Below are 16,853 nucleotides of genomic sequence, written 5' to 3'. Positions count from 1 at the left end.
GCCCCTTAGTAATTTTGGTGGTTTGAAGACTTATAGGTTAAGAGACTGATATGTTTGTGAGTGTATACATGCTCTATAAGTCTCTAAGGAGTTTGACTTATCCGATGAATATCGACCCCTAAAAATGTATGTCTTCGGGTGAAGACTTTGGTCCTACCTTGAAGACTTTGATCGCGAAGAAATTGCGATGGAATTGATATTCCTCATGAAGATATTGAAGATGAGCAATTCGGTGTGTCCTGAAGAAAACACTCTGAAGACTTTGAAGAGCGAAGATTTACCCTTTATGTTTCATTTTCTTTACACTTGAGTCATAGGAACACCGTACTGTTAAAGGGGGTCGAGGTAAAACTACAGAATGATTTTCCTCATGATGCTCAACCCAAGCCTAAATCTACCAAAGCCTCAAAGTGAGGAATATGAGAAACATGAGGATTTCATAGTTGAAAGTTCCAACCGTTGCTGCGACATGCGCCACCCAACAGATCTTATCTACCCAACGGTCATATTATTTAAGGGCATTTATGTCAAATCACGCCGGGATGCTCCTATGCTATAAATAGCCGCCCCCACAACCACTAGTAGGTTGGCTGCTCTTAGGGAAACTGACACTTGTCATTCAGAGCAACCTAAATTCCTTAGAGTCTTCGAGAGAAAATCATCAAGTGAGGAAATACACCAAACACATGAAACCCCAAACCAAAAACCAAAATGATTGAGTATCACTGAAGAAGTTTTTCCTGTGTGGAATCAAAGCCTGTTACCTTTGAGGACTGTGTATCCTCCAAACAGTTAGGCGTCGTGGTCTAGAGCATCCAGCAATCAATTGTGGATCGCCGGGTGACCGAGTTTGTGGGGGTTTGGAAGTCTGCCCTCAAGACTTACCACGAGTGTTGGGCGAGGATTGTGTGTCCTTAGCTCAAGGAGACTACGGTAGGGACTGTGTGTCCTGGGACCGTGTGTCCTTTGGTTTCAATATCAAGCCGCTCCGAACCAGACGTACAACTGTCACAGCAGTTGGAACTGGGTCATCAACAACTGTCTTCATCAAGGTACGGGTTATATTTCTTCAACTCTTTCATTTCCTCAATTGTATGTTGTAGACTTTCATCTATACTGTTTGAAGAATTTGTCTGAAGACTTTCTATAAATTTTGTCAATCTCAAGTTCTTCACTTGAGTTAATCTTCACCTGCTTACTCTATACTTGTGAACTGTGCAAACCGAATCTCATAAATCTCATCGAGTACTTTGAACTATTTCCGCTGCACTTAGTTCATGATTGAGGACTTTCCTCACAAGGAATTTCCTCAGTGAAGAAATTCAAAAAATCGCCTATTCACCGCCCCTCTAGTCGATATAACGCACTTCCAATTGGTAACAGAGCAAGGTACTTCCTTGTTATGTGTGATTTTGGTTTAACCACCTAGAGTTTTAGTTATGTCAACCACATGTATGATCAAGGTTACTGCAGTCCTACCTTCGAAGGAAAAGACTTTCCCTACTCGATGACCAAGATGCAAATGCATCTTCAAGCTATTGACAATGATCTCTGGTACATTGAGGAAAATGGTATTCCCTCCATCACTGCTACTATCTCTACCGCTGAAATCTACGGCTCCCGGGTCTATTTCACATCATGTATTTGCAATCTCTACTTTGCTATTCATGTTTCCATTTTATTTGCTCTTTTATTTTCAGGTCTATATTATCAAAAAAACCAAAAATACCTTGCTGCGTTTTATTTGTTATCACTTTATTTGCATCTATCAATCTATCTTTTACTTTACACACGGGGGATTGACAGCCCCTACATGCGTTGGGTTGCGAGGATTTGTTATTTTTGTGCATGTACCACTTGCATAGCCTTGTGGATCTTCCTACTGGATTGATACCTTGGTTTCATAACTGAGGGAAATACTTGACGTCGATACGCTACAACATCCTTTAAGCTTGTATGGAAAACCAACACAAATCAGCGGGGAGTCACAGCCCTCACCTACTCTTCTTGAGTCCAGTGCCTGCCACTGAGCCCGCGTGAGCATGACATGCTCATCATTCCTCCCATCCCCGAGACTGTACCGCATACACTCGTCGTGAGACTTATAGCGTCCGACGAGATCATCAATCGAGAGGGTCACGAGATTGACGCACTGCTCAATCGAGGTGACAATTTGCAAGTACCGGGGACGAGCCGCGTGCAAGTACCGACGGACAACCGATGCCTCCATGAGGTTTTCTCCAAGTGCGCGGATCCGATCGACGAGAGTAGCAACCCGTGAAGCGAACGCGTCCACAACTCATTGTCGCCCATGACCAAAGTCTCATAGTTCATTAAGAGAGTTTGGAGATTGGCTTGCTTGATGCGGGTGTGTCCCTCGAACATAAGCTCCAATGAATCCCACGCCTCATTCGCCAATTCTTTGGCGATCTGGTGTTGGAGGACATCCATCAGCATGAGCGAATAAATCGCCGACACCGCCTGTCGATCCTTCCGTTTCTCGGCTCCCTCCTTCTTAAAAGCGTCACCCCGTGGATCGACATCATCCCACAACTAGTTGGCGTGAACCACACTCCATGAGAGCCTCTAGACGTTGAAGTTCTCGCGATCAAACTGTGGATACGACGAACTCGCGAGACAGTAAATACTTTAGCCGCACGAGAGTACGCCGTCAACTGCTTGGCTTTGTCATGGTCCCACATAATCTTCCGTTACTAGAAGATCAACCTGGCTCTAGATATCAATTATTGGTGTAGATCCCTCTGACGTCGAGTACTTACCGACGACGACGACGAAGGATGACGACCGCGACGAGCACCCACAATGACCACCCACAGTGTAAAGCTAGCTAGATCAAGCTAACAATCAGCCAACTAAACAAGCACGTACGTGCAAAGTCGCTGCTGTATGAGTTGCCGAGAACGTAGACAATTTGATGGCAAACAGGGCCGAACACAAACAATTTGATGGCAAACAGAGTGGTTCCGGTCCTGCGGATTTGTATTGAATTGATCTGGTATTCATATTACAATGTAGGGTATAACTATACGGGTGCTCCTATATGGCGCTCCACGCGCCCGTTCGTGCTCCTGGCGCGTGCAGCGCCTCATGGTGGGCCGGCCCAATAACGGTTGACTTCAATAAAAAAGAAGATGATAAAATAAAACAACATAAAATAAAATAAATCCATTTTTTAGAAAGTTCAAGGATTTTGAAATTTCAATCCAATTTTTATACAGTCAACTGAATTCAAAAAAGTTACTGATTTTAAAAATGTTCATCGAATTTGAAAAATGTTCATCATTTAAAAAAAATCATCAAATTAAAAAAGTTCACAGATTTTGAAAAAAGTTCACAGATTTTGAAAAACAATGCACCGATTTTGGAAAAAAGTTCATCGAATTTGATAAAAGTTTGTTGAGTTTGAAAAAAGTTCACAATTTTTGAAAAAAAATCATCGAGTTTTTTTGAACAAATCATTGAATTTTTTTAAAAAAAGTTCATCAAAGTTGAAGAAATTCATCCATTTTGAAAAAAGATCATCATAATTTATCGAAAAAATAGTTCATCGTAATTAAAAAATGTGCACCAAATTTGGAAAAAAAAGTTCGTGCAATTAAGAACAAACACGAATAAAAAGAAAGATGGAAAAGTAAAAAAAAAGTGAAAAAGTGAAAAAAAGTATAAAATAAAAAAGTAAAAAAGTGATAAAGTTCACAAAATGCAAAAAAGTTCACCAATTTGTTAGAAAATTTAACGAATTTTTAAGAAGTTTCATCTGTTAGGAAAGCAACTTATCTGTATTGAAGGCCCAAGGGGCATATATATATTACACATGACTTGAGGTGCAAGGAAAATAAACATAGACTAATAAGGACTCCTAGACTAATACTAACAGACTAATAAGGACTCATAGACTAATACTAATACTTCCTAACACCCCCCTCAAATGCAAAGCGTATGCAATAGCATTGCATTTGAAGAAGTGTAATACTAAAAAAAAATTTGATAATCCAAATCCGCGTCTTGAGAGTATCGTTGTAGCATGAAGAGTCTTCAAAACTTGTCGAGTCGCCGAAGGAGAGAACGAAGAGATGGCACATCAGAGGTAGACACCACATCACTTGAAGATACAACATAAGTATCAAGAGAAGATGAGTTGTCAAAAGAAGATGGCACATCAGAGAATAAAGCATTGTGCAGAAAATCATAGTCCACGACAACCGTCGGAGAAAGAAGCTCGGCGGATAAGGCACGATGGACGTAGATCGACAATGCAAAAAAAAATCCAGAAAATCCTATAAAAAACAACAAGGGCAAATAGGCCACAAAAGTTGCATAGAAAGGATCAGGACCGGAGAAAAGGCCGATGGACAAAGGTATGGTGGACTCGCATGGCATGAGAAAACACAAAATATGAATGGAATTTGTGGACGCAGTGGAAAACAAAGAAAACTAAAAAACTAGGAACAACTAGGAACAACGGGGACATAAGCACCACGTAGTAGCAGGAAACATCACCACATATAGGAGGAAGCAGCTAGCAGCAGCACGTATAGGAGGAAGCAGCTAGCAGCAGCATGCCAGTAGCAGCAGAACGCACCAGCATGCGAGTAGCAGCAGAACGCAGCATGAGAGTAACACGTGAGCAGCCACAGTAGGCTGGAGGTGCAGGAGCTGTCTGGCCAGCAGCACGGAGGTTGAGCAGCGTGGAGGTGGATGGCAGGCACGGCCATGTTAGGAAAGCAACAACACCCGTACTAGATGCTTGTCCGTTGCCTATAATCCTGTTGGAGACGAGACACTGCGATGTGCTGCAAGATCCGGCTGGAAGCGGTGGAACACGGCGGCCGGCGACGGAATCCGACTGAAGATCACGAGAGACGGCGGCCGACGACGGGATCTGGCTGGAGGACAGCAGATCGAGCCCAACGGCTAGATCGCGAGCACGGCTGACGGGACGCCTGCGAATCTGAACAAAGCAGCCAGGGAGTCAATGGAGCAGAAGCACGGCTGATGGGAAGGAGCCTGCCGCGATCTGAAGCAGGAAGACGGGATCCAATCAGGGCGATGGATTCAGCAGGGCGAGACGGGATCCAGCGAAGGGAACGAGATCCAGCGGGGGGCTGAGACGGGATCCAGCGACGGAAACGGAAAAAAAAATTAGACCGTGAGGACGAGTTGCGGCGTCCGGAGACCTAAACCTAGGCTATAATACCATGTTAGGAAAGCAACTTATGTGTATTGAAGGCCCAAGGAACATATATATCTTACACATGACTTGAGGTGCAAGGAAAGTAAACATAGACTAATAAGGACTCCTAGACTAATATTAACAGATTAATAATGACTCCTAGACTAATACAAATACTTCCTAACATCATCAAATTCGAATAAAGTTCATCAATTTAGAAAAAAAATCGTCAAATTTAACAAAAGTTCAACGGATTTAAAAATAGGCCATCGAATCTAAAAAAAGTTCATTGATTTTAAAAATAGGTCATCGTATCTGAAAAAAGTTCATCGGTTTTAAAAAAGTTCAATGGATTTTTAAAACAGTTCATCAATTTTTCTAAAAAAATTATGGAATTTTTAAAAAAAGTTCATTGTATTTGAAAAAGGTTCACTAATTTTTCAAAAAGATCATCAAGTTTGAAAAAAGTTCACCATTTTGAAAAATGTTCACAAATTTAAAGGAAAAACTCATCAATCTTGAAAAAAATTCACAAATTTAAAGGAAAAACTCATCAATCTTGAAAAAAGTTCATCGATTTGTTTTAAAAGTTCATTGGATTTGAAAAAGTTTATAATTTTTTTAAAAAATCATTGCATTAGGAAATATTTCATCAATTCTTAAAAATTGTGGATGGATAAAAAAATAAACGACTGAGGAAGAAGGAAAACTAAAAAGAAAAGTAAATAAAAACTGAAAACAGTAAAAAGGAATAATGGAAAATGAAAAACAGAAAAAACGAAAGAAACGATGATAAGTAATAAAATGCATGACGTGTCTAAGCACGTCTAGTCCTGTTGGCTGGGTGGTTACCACTGTCCGCACTGAAGCAGGAGCTCCTCGGTTTCAATCCTAGCTCTAACTAATTTTTTACGCTTTGAAAGCTTGCGACAGGGAAACGAACGGGCGAACGAAATGGGCCGAGCCCAGCTAACGTGCCTGCAGGCGCCGGTTAGCTGAAAACTGAAGAAACCGGCGCCTGCAGCGCTAAATAGGAAAAGCCTAACTATACACTTTTGCTTCGGTACACCCCCACAAAACATAAAAGGAAAAACGTATACCCATCTCGTATTATACACTATTGTACACTACAAAAAGACATACGTATACCCACATCGTATTGCATACATACCACAGTCTATAGTGTACAATACGAGATGGGTATACGTTCTTCTTTGTATGTTTTGTTGGGGAGGGTGTACCGAAGCACACCACATAACTATATATAGCAATACAAAGCTAGCTAACCCAAACCTATTCGGATGACTGCTCGTACTTCATACTGAAAAAGACTCATAATCGTGGATTTCTCCAACAATGTCACAAATAATATCACTATGAAACATGACAAATATACCTCGATGAAGCAAGGGACGTACGGATCATTATCTTCATGAAACAACGTATTGATTTCTTTCTCCTTGGAATCTATCCTCACACCACACGTTCTCTTATGCTTAACTCCCGGTATAAATTTCAGTGACATAGCATGCAGAACAAAAAGCTCCAACGCTTGGTAGTTCGCCCAGTTTGACAGCTATGCAGACATGGCATCAGTATCGTAAACTCTCCAAGACCATCTAAGATGCAGCTAAGCTAGTTTTGAGACATGCAGAGAAGAGCACACACCTAAGAACTCGATGCCATTGTAGCCAATGCCAGCTTTTGGCTCCAGCCTAGGCAAGGCTACACCTCGCCACGCCGAAGACGCGGGGCCAAGGGCTCTGGTAGCGCTTGAGGGCAAGGCGTTGATGGCTTAGGCAAACAAAAGGTCAGATTGTGGGTGTGGCGAGGTGACACACCGGCGGGGCTCCGGTGGCCTGGGAGCTGAGAGGTCGCGAGTTGGAGGCATCGACGAGTAAAGTGCGCTCGAACTCACGATCGGCAGCGCATGGGCACACGGCGATGGTGAGAACATGGAAAACGGCAATGGACGGCGCCTCACCGCGGCCTGAGTTTCGCCTCCGCATGGAGTGGACACAGGTCGTTGTGCTTCGTGTCCTGGGTGCACAACCACATATCGTGCACTCAGGACACGCCTGTGCTTCCTTTCGTGCTAATAAAATGAGAAAAAGTTATAAAGGGACAATTTTTATGGTGGATATTAATAATTGAACATTATGTGGTAAAAAAAATTACATACATTTACTGGTTTGTCAACATCAATTAATACTAATTAATCACGGCTAGGTCAATTAATACTAATTGATCATAGTTAGGCCGATTAGTGCTTATTGACCTAGCCGGGGACGATAAGTACTCACTTGGAAAGCCAACAGACCCATCGGCGTAGCCGTAGCCAATAGGAACTAATTGGTCTTGGCTAAGACAAAGTATGTTGTCTTGATTACTTGTCATACTTTGCGATCCATGATCCTTGTTGGCTTTGTACTGCACTGAGGTGATTGCAACCAAAAGTTAATCAATCTGTAGGTGTAGGTCGTTGATGCAACTTCTTATGAAAAAAGATGGCATGCTGGTAATTGTGACCTGTTCCGTGTTCCTACGAATGTTTGTGGGATTTGATTGGCAAGTGACAGTTGATACACTTTCCTTTTTCTTTTCTTTTGTTCTACGGCCATCACACACGATCAAACGGGAAAAGACACGTGAATGTGCAGCCAATGTCAAGAACCTGCAGTGACGAGCAAGCTAAGCAAAGGAAACGAACGGCAATAAGGCCAGTCACCATGTCAGGTGTAGCCTTTACTGCTTGCTACAACTTGTCTATAAAGCGGCGCAAAAATGACAACACTGGCACATCCATCCATGGTGCCGTTGGCATCACCAACACGTTTGCCAAAAATGAGAAGGTTTTGCGAAAATAATAGAGCGCCAAGACGTGTGCTGTGAACCCAGGATTAACTCTGGAAAAGCAACTACAGCACGGTACGTTGCACAAGCATATATCTTCCTTATGAAGCTTACACAACAAAAGTCGTGCATGCATGCATTATCAGCAATATCGAGTTTTTGTGACCAAACGATAAATGACTAAGAATGACAATAGATTTTCTTAAACATAGTATAAATGTAATCGTTCATATACAAACACATAAACTCATCCCAAGGGCGGACCTAGAATTGGCACAAGACCCAGGCCCTAGGCCGGCTACAGTGCTCTATAGTGCTGCTGCAGCTACTAATATGCTATACTAAAGATTGTGCCAATTCTTCACGTCCAGGGTCCAGGACCTCCCCCTCCCCCGGCCTGAGCCCTGAATCCATCATTTTAAGATTTACGATGTCATCTCGACGATATATGGCCACCACACCACAAGCGTATGCGCGGCACATGGCTGCATCGTGCAACTATATGTAAGAAGAAATCCGCTAGTACAAGCAATCATGCATGTGAAAATACTCAACCGTTTCTAGTCTATCATGTTGCTTGCATTTAATAAATATACAATCATCAAATGAATTTAGTTTGAATTCTTATATCATTAATAAAAAAAATCAGGTTACATATGATCAATTGTCATTAAAATATATCACAACCAATTTACATAATAGCACACAAAGTATTATCTAGTTTTCTTAACCAGACAACCAATTTTCAAATTACAGTTACACATGGCACTTTCCCGTGGAACCAAGTTAGATAAAAAAAAGATAGATATGCATGAAGATACTTTTTTCTGATCAACAACCATTAGATCAAGCGGAAAACACCATAGAGCTGATATTGACGGAAAGTAAATTCGGCTCCCAAGGGCCCAAAAAAGTTTAAAATAAAAAAAATCAAGACAAAATTTATTTATGTACATAGTCACATGCAAATGCTACCTGCAAATTTTGAGGCAAAAAAGTTAAACATTTTGTCTTGTGCAAAAAAAAAACAAATTAAACACCAAAAGTTACCTCCAAAATGTTAGAATTTTTTGAAAACATTTAATTTTATTTTCATGTTACTGTTCACCCAGGAGCATATGCTCCCGGGAGCCAAAACACCGCTGCCTGATATTCATGCATAATTCGAACAAGCATTTTTGTGATTCATCATAATTTACAACAACAATATTAGTCACCTATGATGAATCGCAAACTAGCGAGATGCTTATTCATCCGTGTAGATGACCCGATCTTTCACGGCGATGTCTGATCAACAGACGTCCCCTTGTTTCTCCTCGCAACCTCCAACAACAATCTCTATCCATGTATGATCAATACACGAACAAAGATAATGATCCCTTCGGATCAACACGTAGGCGTCACTGTGATGATCAACCCTCCATCTCTCGTAATTTCCACGATGAAAAAATCACCGATAATACACAAGATATGGCCGTCTGTAACTTATACGTTTTTCCGTATATTTCATAACTTAATAATAAACAAAACTCCTCCCCTTTACATCAGCCGAGGCTAGCCTTTTACTTGGCTCGGCTCCCGTGCGCCTGAACAGAAGCTAAGAAAATCTGGACTCCAAAAACAATAATTTAACTGCTGTCTAAATACTAACCGAAGGTAATCTCACGTACCTTTTTTTTGAACACGCAATCTCACGTACCTGACAGAAGCAATCTCACGTACCCTATAACTAACCTAGGCAAACTCACGTCCGTAATTAGTGGACCAATAATGCTAGACCTACAAAGACTTACAAAAGTTTACTTAACCTTCCAAATTAATTCTTCTCTTCCCCTTGATTTTCAGTGAGGGTGGGGCCCCTCATCCCCCAATTATCAATCACATTCCTACACATTAGTTTGTACGTAAAATCTTTAAGTAAGCCTTTTTAGATGTAGCATTACTCTTAGTGGACGCACCAACTCAAAAGGTAATATATCTCCTTTTTGTATTTGGACGTAGACTCCAAGAAATAGCTAATTAGTTTGCATGCAACATGATTTTTTTACCATGTAAACCAAGATCGACCGAGCCGAGGCGTATCAAACCTGGAGGTGTACGAAAAGTTGGTTTCACCTCTTCTGGTTATGGTTTCCTCCTCTTCGATGGACCTACTTGTGTATCTTAGGGTTTAGGGGGAGCACAACCTCCTTGTCTATCTTAGGGTGCATGTTTGACGGAGAAATCAGGTGGTTCACCGGCATTAGAGGGATGACCGGGGGAAGTGGTAAGCCCGGCGGCGGAGGGATGCCCGAGGGGAGGGCGGGGTGGCGAGGCAATCACTGGAGCGCCTCCGGCTGCTGCTGGTAGAGGCAAGCGGTTTGGCTGGTAGTTGTCGATGGTTTATATCGAGGTCGTGAGGAGAAAGACGATGATTTTTTTTCTGGAAGTTCCTTTTCCATCCAATAGCTGGGAACAAATCAGATGAGCCAAAGAAACAAATTCAGTCCAGTGCCCCCTAGTCATTCCCCACAACAAATAGCTATAAAATGCCTCCTCAAACTTTGCCCGAATCTTCTTAGGAAAGTCCTTGGGACTTGGGTACGACAATTCCAACAGGATGAATGGACACTCCGTAAGGGCATGTACAATGATGTTATCTTACTAGTGCCACATAGGATAAATGATGACATGGAGGAGAGAAAACTCACAAAAAAAGGTTTGTCTTTCCTTATGTAAGAGAAGATAAGAGATGATTGTTGGAGAACGTTGCATGGGAAACAAAAAAATTCCTACGCACACAAGACCTGTCGTGGTGATGTTCATCTACGAGAGAGAGATCGGATCCACATACCCTTGTAAATCGCTAAGCGGGAAGCGTTAAGAAACGCGATTGATGTAGTGGAACAGCTTCGTGATTCAAATCACCGTCGTCCCACGATCCGTCCCGATCTAGCACCGAACGGACGGCACCTCCGCGTTCAGCACATGTACAACTCTGTGAAGATCTCCGCCTCCTTGATACAGCAAGAGAGACGGGGAAGTAGATGAGTTCTCTAGCAGCGTGACGGTGCCGCGGTGATGGTGATGCTCTATTCCTGCAGGGCTCTGCCTGAGCTCCGCAGAAAACCGATCTAGAGGTAGAACTACGAAGTAGAGGTTTAGGGTTGCACGTGGAAAAGTTGTCTCTCAAAAATCTCTAAACCTCAAGTATATATAGGAGGAGCCAAGGGGTGTGGCTTTGCCCTAGGGCGCCGGCCGAGAGGGAGGAGGGATCCTCCTCCAAGTCGTTTTGGAGGCAAGAATCCCTTTGATTTTTTCCACTTGGCTGAAATAGCCCTATTAGGATGGCTTCACGAGCCCACAAAGGGCTGGTGCGCTCCCATGGGATATTAGGTTCTCTCCCGGGTGGGTGAACCCCTCCCGGTAAAAACCCAGAACCCATTCGTCACTCCCGGTACACTGCCGACAATGCCTGAAATCTTTCCGGAGGCCAAATGAAACAATCCTATATATCAATCTTCGTTTTCGGACCATTCCGGAAAACCTCGTGACGTCCGTGATCTCATCCGGGACTCCGAAGAAACCTTCGGTCACCAAACCCTATAACTCAACTATACCGGAACATCACTGAACCTTAAGTGTGCAGACCTGCGGGTTCGAGAACTATGCAGACATCACCTGAGACACTCCCTGGGCAATATCCAATAGCAGGACCTGGATGTCCATATTGGATCCTACATATTCTACGATGATCTTATTGGTTGAACCTCTGTGCCAATGATTCATATAATCCCGTATACCATTCCCTTTGTCCTACGGTATGTTACTTGCCCGAGATTTGATCGTCGGTATCCCTATACCTATTTCAATCTCGTTACCGGCAAGTCTCTTTACTCGTTCCGTAATACAAGATCCCGTGACTAACAGTTTAGTCACATTGCTTGCAAGGCTTATATGTGATGTTGTATTATCGAGTGGGCCCCGAGATATCTCTCCGTCACACGGAGTGACAAATCCCAGTCTTGATCCATGCTAACTCAATGGACACCTTCGGAGATACTTGTAGAGCACCTTTATAGTCACCCAGTAACGTTGCGATGTTTGATACACACAAGGTATTCCTCCGGTGTCAGTGAGTTACATGATCTCATGGTCATAGGAATGAATACTTGACATGCAGAAAACAATAGCAACAAAATGACACGATCACATGCTACGTTTATAGTTTGGGTCTTGTCCATCACATCATTCTCCCAATGATGTGATCCAGTCATCAAGTGACAACACTTGCATATGGTCAGGAAACCTTAACCATCCTTGATCAACTGGCTAGTCAACTAGAGGCTTACTAGGGACACAGTTTTATCTATATATCCACACATGCATTTATGTTTTCATTCAATACAATTATAGCATGGATAATAAACGATTATCTTGAAACAGGAAATATAATAATAACTATTTTATCATTGCCTCTTGGGCATATTTCCAAAAGTCTCCCACTTGCCTAGAGTTAATAATCTAGTCTCACATCGCTATGCGATTTTAATTGGAATGAATCTAACACCCATACAGTTCTGGTGTTGATCATGCTTTGCTCGTGGAAGAGGTTTAGTCAGCGGATCTGCAACATTCAGATCCGTGTGCACTTTGCAAATATCGACGTCCTCTCCTTCGACATAGTCACGGATGAGGTTGAAGTGTCGTTTGATGTGTCTGGTCTTCTTGTGAAACCTTGGTTCCTTGGTTAGAGCAATGGCACCAGTGTTGTCACAAAACAGAGTTATAGGATTTAGTGCACTTAGCACAACTCCAAGATCCGTCATGAACTGCTTCATCCAGACACCCTCCTTAGCTGCCTTCGAGGAAACCATGTACTCCGATTCACATGTAGAATCTGCTACGATGCTTTGCTTGGAGCTGCACCAGCTTACTGCACCCCCATTAAGAATAAATATGTATTCGGTTTCAGACTTAGAGTCATCTGGGTCAGTGTCAAAGCTTGCATCGACGTAACCCTTTACGACGAGCTCTTCGTAACCTCCATAAACGAGAAACATTTCCTTTGTCCTTTTCAAGTACTTCAGAATATTCTTGACCGACGCCCAGTGTTCCACTCGTGGATCACTTTGAAACCTGTCTGCCATACTTATGGCCAGGCTGACATCTGGTCTTGTGCACAACATTGCATACATGATAGACCCTATGGCTGAAGCATAGGGGACGGTATTCACATTTTCTCTATCTTCCGCAGTTACTCGACAGTGAGTCTAACTCAACTTTATACCTTGTAACACTGGCAAGAACCCCTTCTTGGACTGTTCCATTTTGAACTTCTTCAAAACTTTATCAAGGTATGTGCTTTGTGAAAAGTCCTATTAGGCGCCTCGATCTATCTCTATAGATCTTAATGCATAATATGTAAGTAGCTTCTCCTAGGTCTTTCACTGAAAAACATTTGTTCAAGTAATCCTTTACGCTCTCTAAAAACTCCACATTGTTTCCAATCAGCAATATGTTATCCACATATAATATTAGAAACGCTAAAGAGCTCCCACTCACTTTCTTGTATATACAAGATTCTCCAACAACTTGTATAAACCCAAATGCTTTGATCACCTCATCAAAGCGTTTATTCCAACTCCGAGATGGTTGCACCAGTCCATAAATGGATCGCTGGAGCTTGCATACTTTGTTACCATTCTTCGGATCGACAAAACCTTCGGGTTGCATCATATACAACTCTTCCTTAAGAAAACCGTTAAGGAACGCCGTTTTGACATCCATCTGCCAGATTTCATAATCGTAATAGGCAGCTATTGCTAACATGATTCGCACGGACTTAAGCATCGCTACCGGTGAGAAAATCTCATAGTAGTCAACTCCTTGAACTTGTGAAAAACCCTTTGCCACAAGTCGAGATTTATAAACGGTCACATTACCGTATGCGTCCGTCTTCTTCTTAGATCCTATCTCGGACTTCATAGTTATTATTATTATATGCCCTAGAGGCAATGATAAATAGTTATTATCCATGCTATAATTGTATTGAATGAAAAAATAGATACATGTGTGGATACATAGACAAAACAATGTCCCTAGAAAGCCTCTAGTTGGCTAGCCAGTTGATCAATGATAGTCAAGGTTTTCTATCTATGTGCAAGTGTTGTCACTTGATAACTGGATCACATCATTAGGAGAATCATGTGATGGACTAGACCCAAACTATGAACGTAGCATATTGACCGTGTCGTTTTATTGCTATTATTTTCTGTGTGTCAAGTATTTGTTCCTATGACCATGAGATCATATAACTCACTGGCACCGGATGAATACCTTGTGTGCATCAAACGTCACCTGTGTGACTATAAAGGTGCTCTACAGGTATCTCCGAAGGTGTCCGTTGAGTTAGTATGGATCAATACTCGGATTTGTCACTCCGTGTGACGGAGAGGTATCTCGGGGCCCACTCGGTAATACAACATCACACACAAGCCTTGCAAGCAATGTGACTAAGTGTAAGTCACGGGATCTTGTATTACGGAAAGAGTAAAGAGACTTTTCGTTAACGTGATTGAAATAGGTATGCGGATACCGACGATCGAATCTCGGGCAAGTAACATACCGAATGACAAAGGGAATGACATATGGGATTATATGAATCCTTGACACTGAGGTCCAACCGATAAGATCTTCGGAGAATATGTAGCATCCAATATGGGCATCCAGGTCCCGCTATTGGATATTGACCGAGGAGTGCCTCGGGGCATGTCTACATAGTTCTCGAACCCGCAGGGTCTGCACACTTAAGGTTCGGTGATATTTTAATATAGTTGAGTTATATGGGTGGTTACCGAATGTTGTTCGGAGTCCCAGATGAGGTCACAGACGTCATGAGGATTTTCGGAATGGTCCAGAAATGCAGATTGATATATAGAATGGTTTCATTTGGTTACTGGAAAGTTTCGGGCAATTCTAGAAGTGTACCAGGAGTGACGAATGGATTCCGGGAGTTCACCGGGAGGGGCCCACCCACCCGGGAGTGAGCCCAAGGGCATAGGGTGGCGCCACAAGTCCCTAGTGGGCTGGCGGAGTCAGCCCAAGGGGCCCATGGCGCCACTTATAGAAATACCAAAAAGAAAAGAAAAGGAAAAGGAAAAAGGGGAGGTGGGAAGGAAGGAGTGGACTCCTTCCCCCAAACCGAATTGGGGTGGGAGTCCACCTCCCCCTTGGCCAGCGCACCCCTTGAGGGCTTGGCCCTCAAGGCAAGCCTCCTCCCCCCTCCCTCCTATCTATAGTGGTGATTTAGGGCTGATTTGAGACAACTTTTGCCATGTGTAACTCAACCCTAGACCACATAGTTCTACCTCTAGATCGGATTTCTGCGGAGCTCGGGCGGAGCCCTGCAGGAGTAGATCATCACCCCTACCGGAGCACCGTCACGCTGCCGGAGAACTCATCTACTTCTCCATCTTTCTTGCTGGATCAAGAAGGCCGGGATCATCGTCGAGCTGTACGTGTGCTGAATGCGGAGGTGCCGTCCGTTTAGCACTAGATCGGAACGGATCGTGGGACGGATCACGGGATGGTTCGTGGGGCAGTTCGTGGGGTGGATCGAGGGACGTGAAGACATTCCACTACATCAACCGCGTTTCTTAACGCTTCCTGTTGTGCGATCTACAATGGTACGTAGATCCAAATCTCCTCTCGTAGATGGACATCACCATGATAGGTCTTCGTTTACGTAGAATTTTGTTTCCCATGCAACGTTCCCCAACAGTGGCATCATGAGCTAGGTTCATGCATAGATGTTATCTCGACTAGAACACAAAGGGTTTTGTGGATGGTGATGTTCGATTTTCTTCCCTCCTTAGTCTTTTCTCGATTTGGCGGTATTGTTGGATTGAAGCGGCCCGGACCGACATTATTCGTACGCTTACGAAAGACTGGTTTCATTGATTGACATGCAACCTCATTGCATATAGATGACTAGCGGGTGTCGGTTTCTTCAACTTTAGTTGAATTGGTTTTGACCGAGACGGTCCTTGGAGAGGTTAAATAGCAATTTGCACATCTCCATTGTGGTTTTGGCGTAAGTAAGATGCGATCATACTAGATACCCATAACAGCCACGTAAAACATGCAACAACAATTAGAGGACGTCTAACTTGTTTTTGCAGGGTATGTTTGTGATATGATATGGCCAATGACGTGATGTGATATATTGGATGTATGAGATGATCATGTTGCAATAGTTAATATCGACTTTCACGTCGATGGTACGATAACCGGCAGGAGCCATAGGGTTGTCTTTAAACTAACGTTTGTGTTTGTAGATGCGTTTACTATATTGCTAGGACGTAGCTTTAGTAGTAATAGCATAAGTAGCACGACAACCTCGATGGCGACACGTTGATGGAGATCATGATGATGGATATCATGGTGTGGCGCCGGTGACAAGAAGATCGTGTCGGTGCTTTGGTGATGGAGATCAAGAATCACATGATGATGGCCATATCATGTCACTTATGAATTGCATGTGATGTTAATCCTTTTATGCACCTTATTTTGCTTAGAACGACGGTAGCATTATGAGGTGATCTCTCACTAAAATTTCAAGATGAAATTGTGTTCTCCCCGACTGTGCACCATTGCTACAGTTCGTCGTTTCGAGACACCACGTGATGATCGGGTGTGATAGAATCAACGTTCACATACAACGGGTGCAAAACAGTTGGACACGCGGAACACTCAGGTTAAGCTTGACGAGCCTAGCATGTGCAGACATGGCCTCGTAACACATGAGGCCAAAAGGTCGAGCATG

This window comes from Hordeum vulgare, chromosome 6H (assembly GCF_904849725.1).
Source record: "Hordeum vulgare subsp. vulgare chromosome 6H, MorexV3_pseudomolecules_assembly, whole genome shotgun sequence".
In the NCBI taxonomy this organism is placed as follows: domain Eukaryota; kingdom Viridiplantae; phylum Streptophyta; class Magnoliopsida; order Poales; family Poaceae; genus Hordeum; species Hordeum vulgare.
This window is presented reverse-complemented; position numbering follows the sequence as displayed.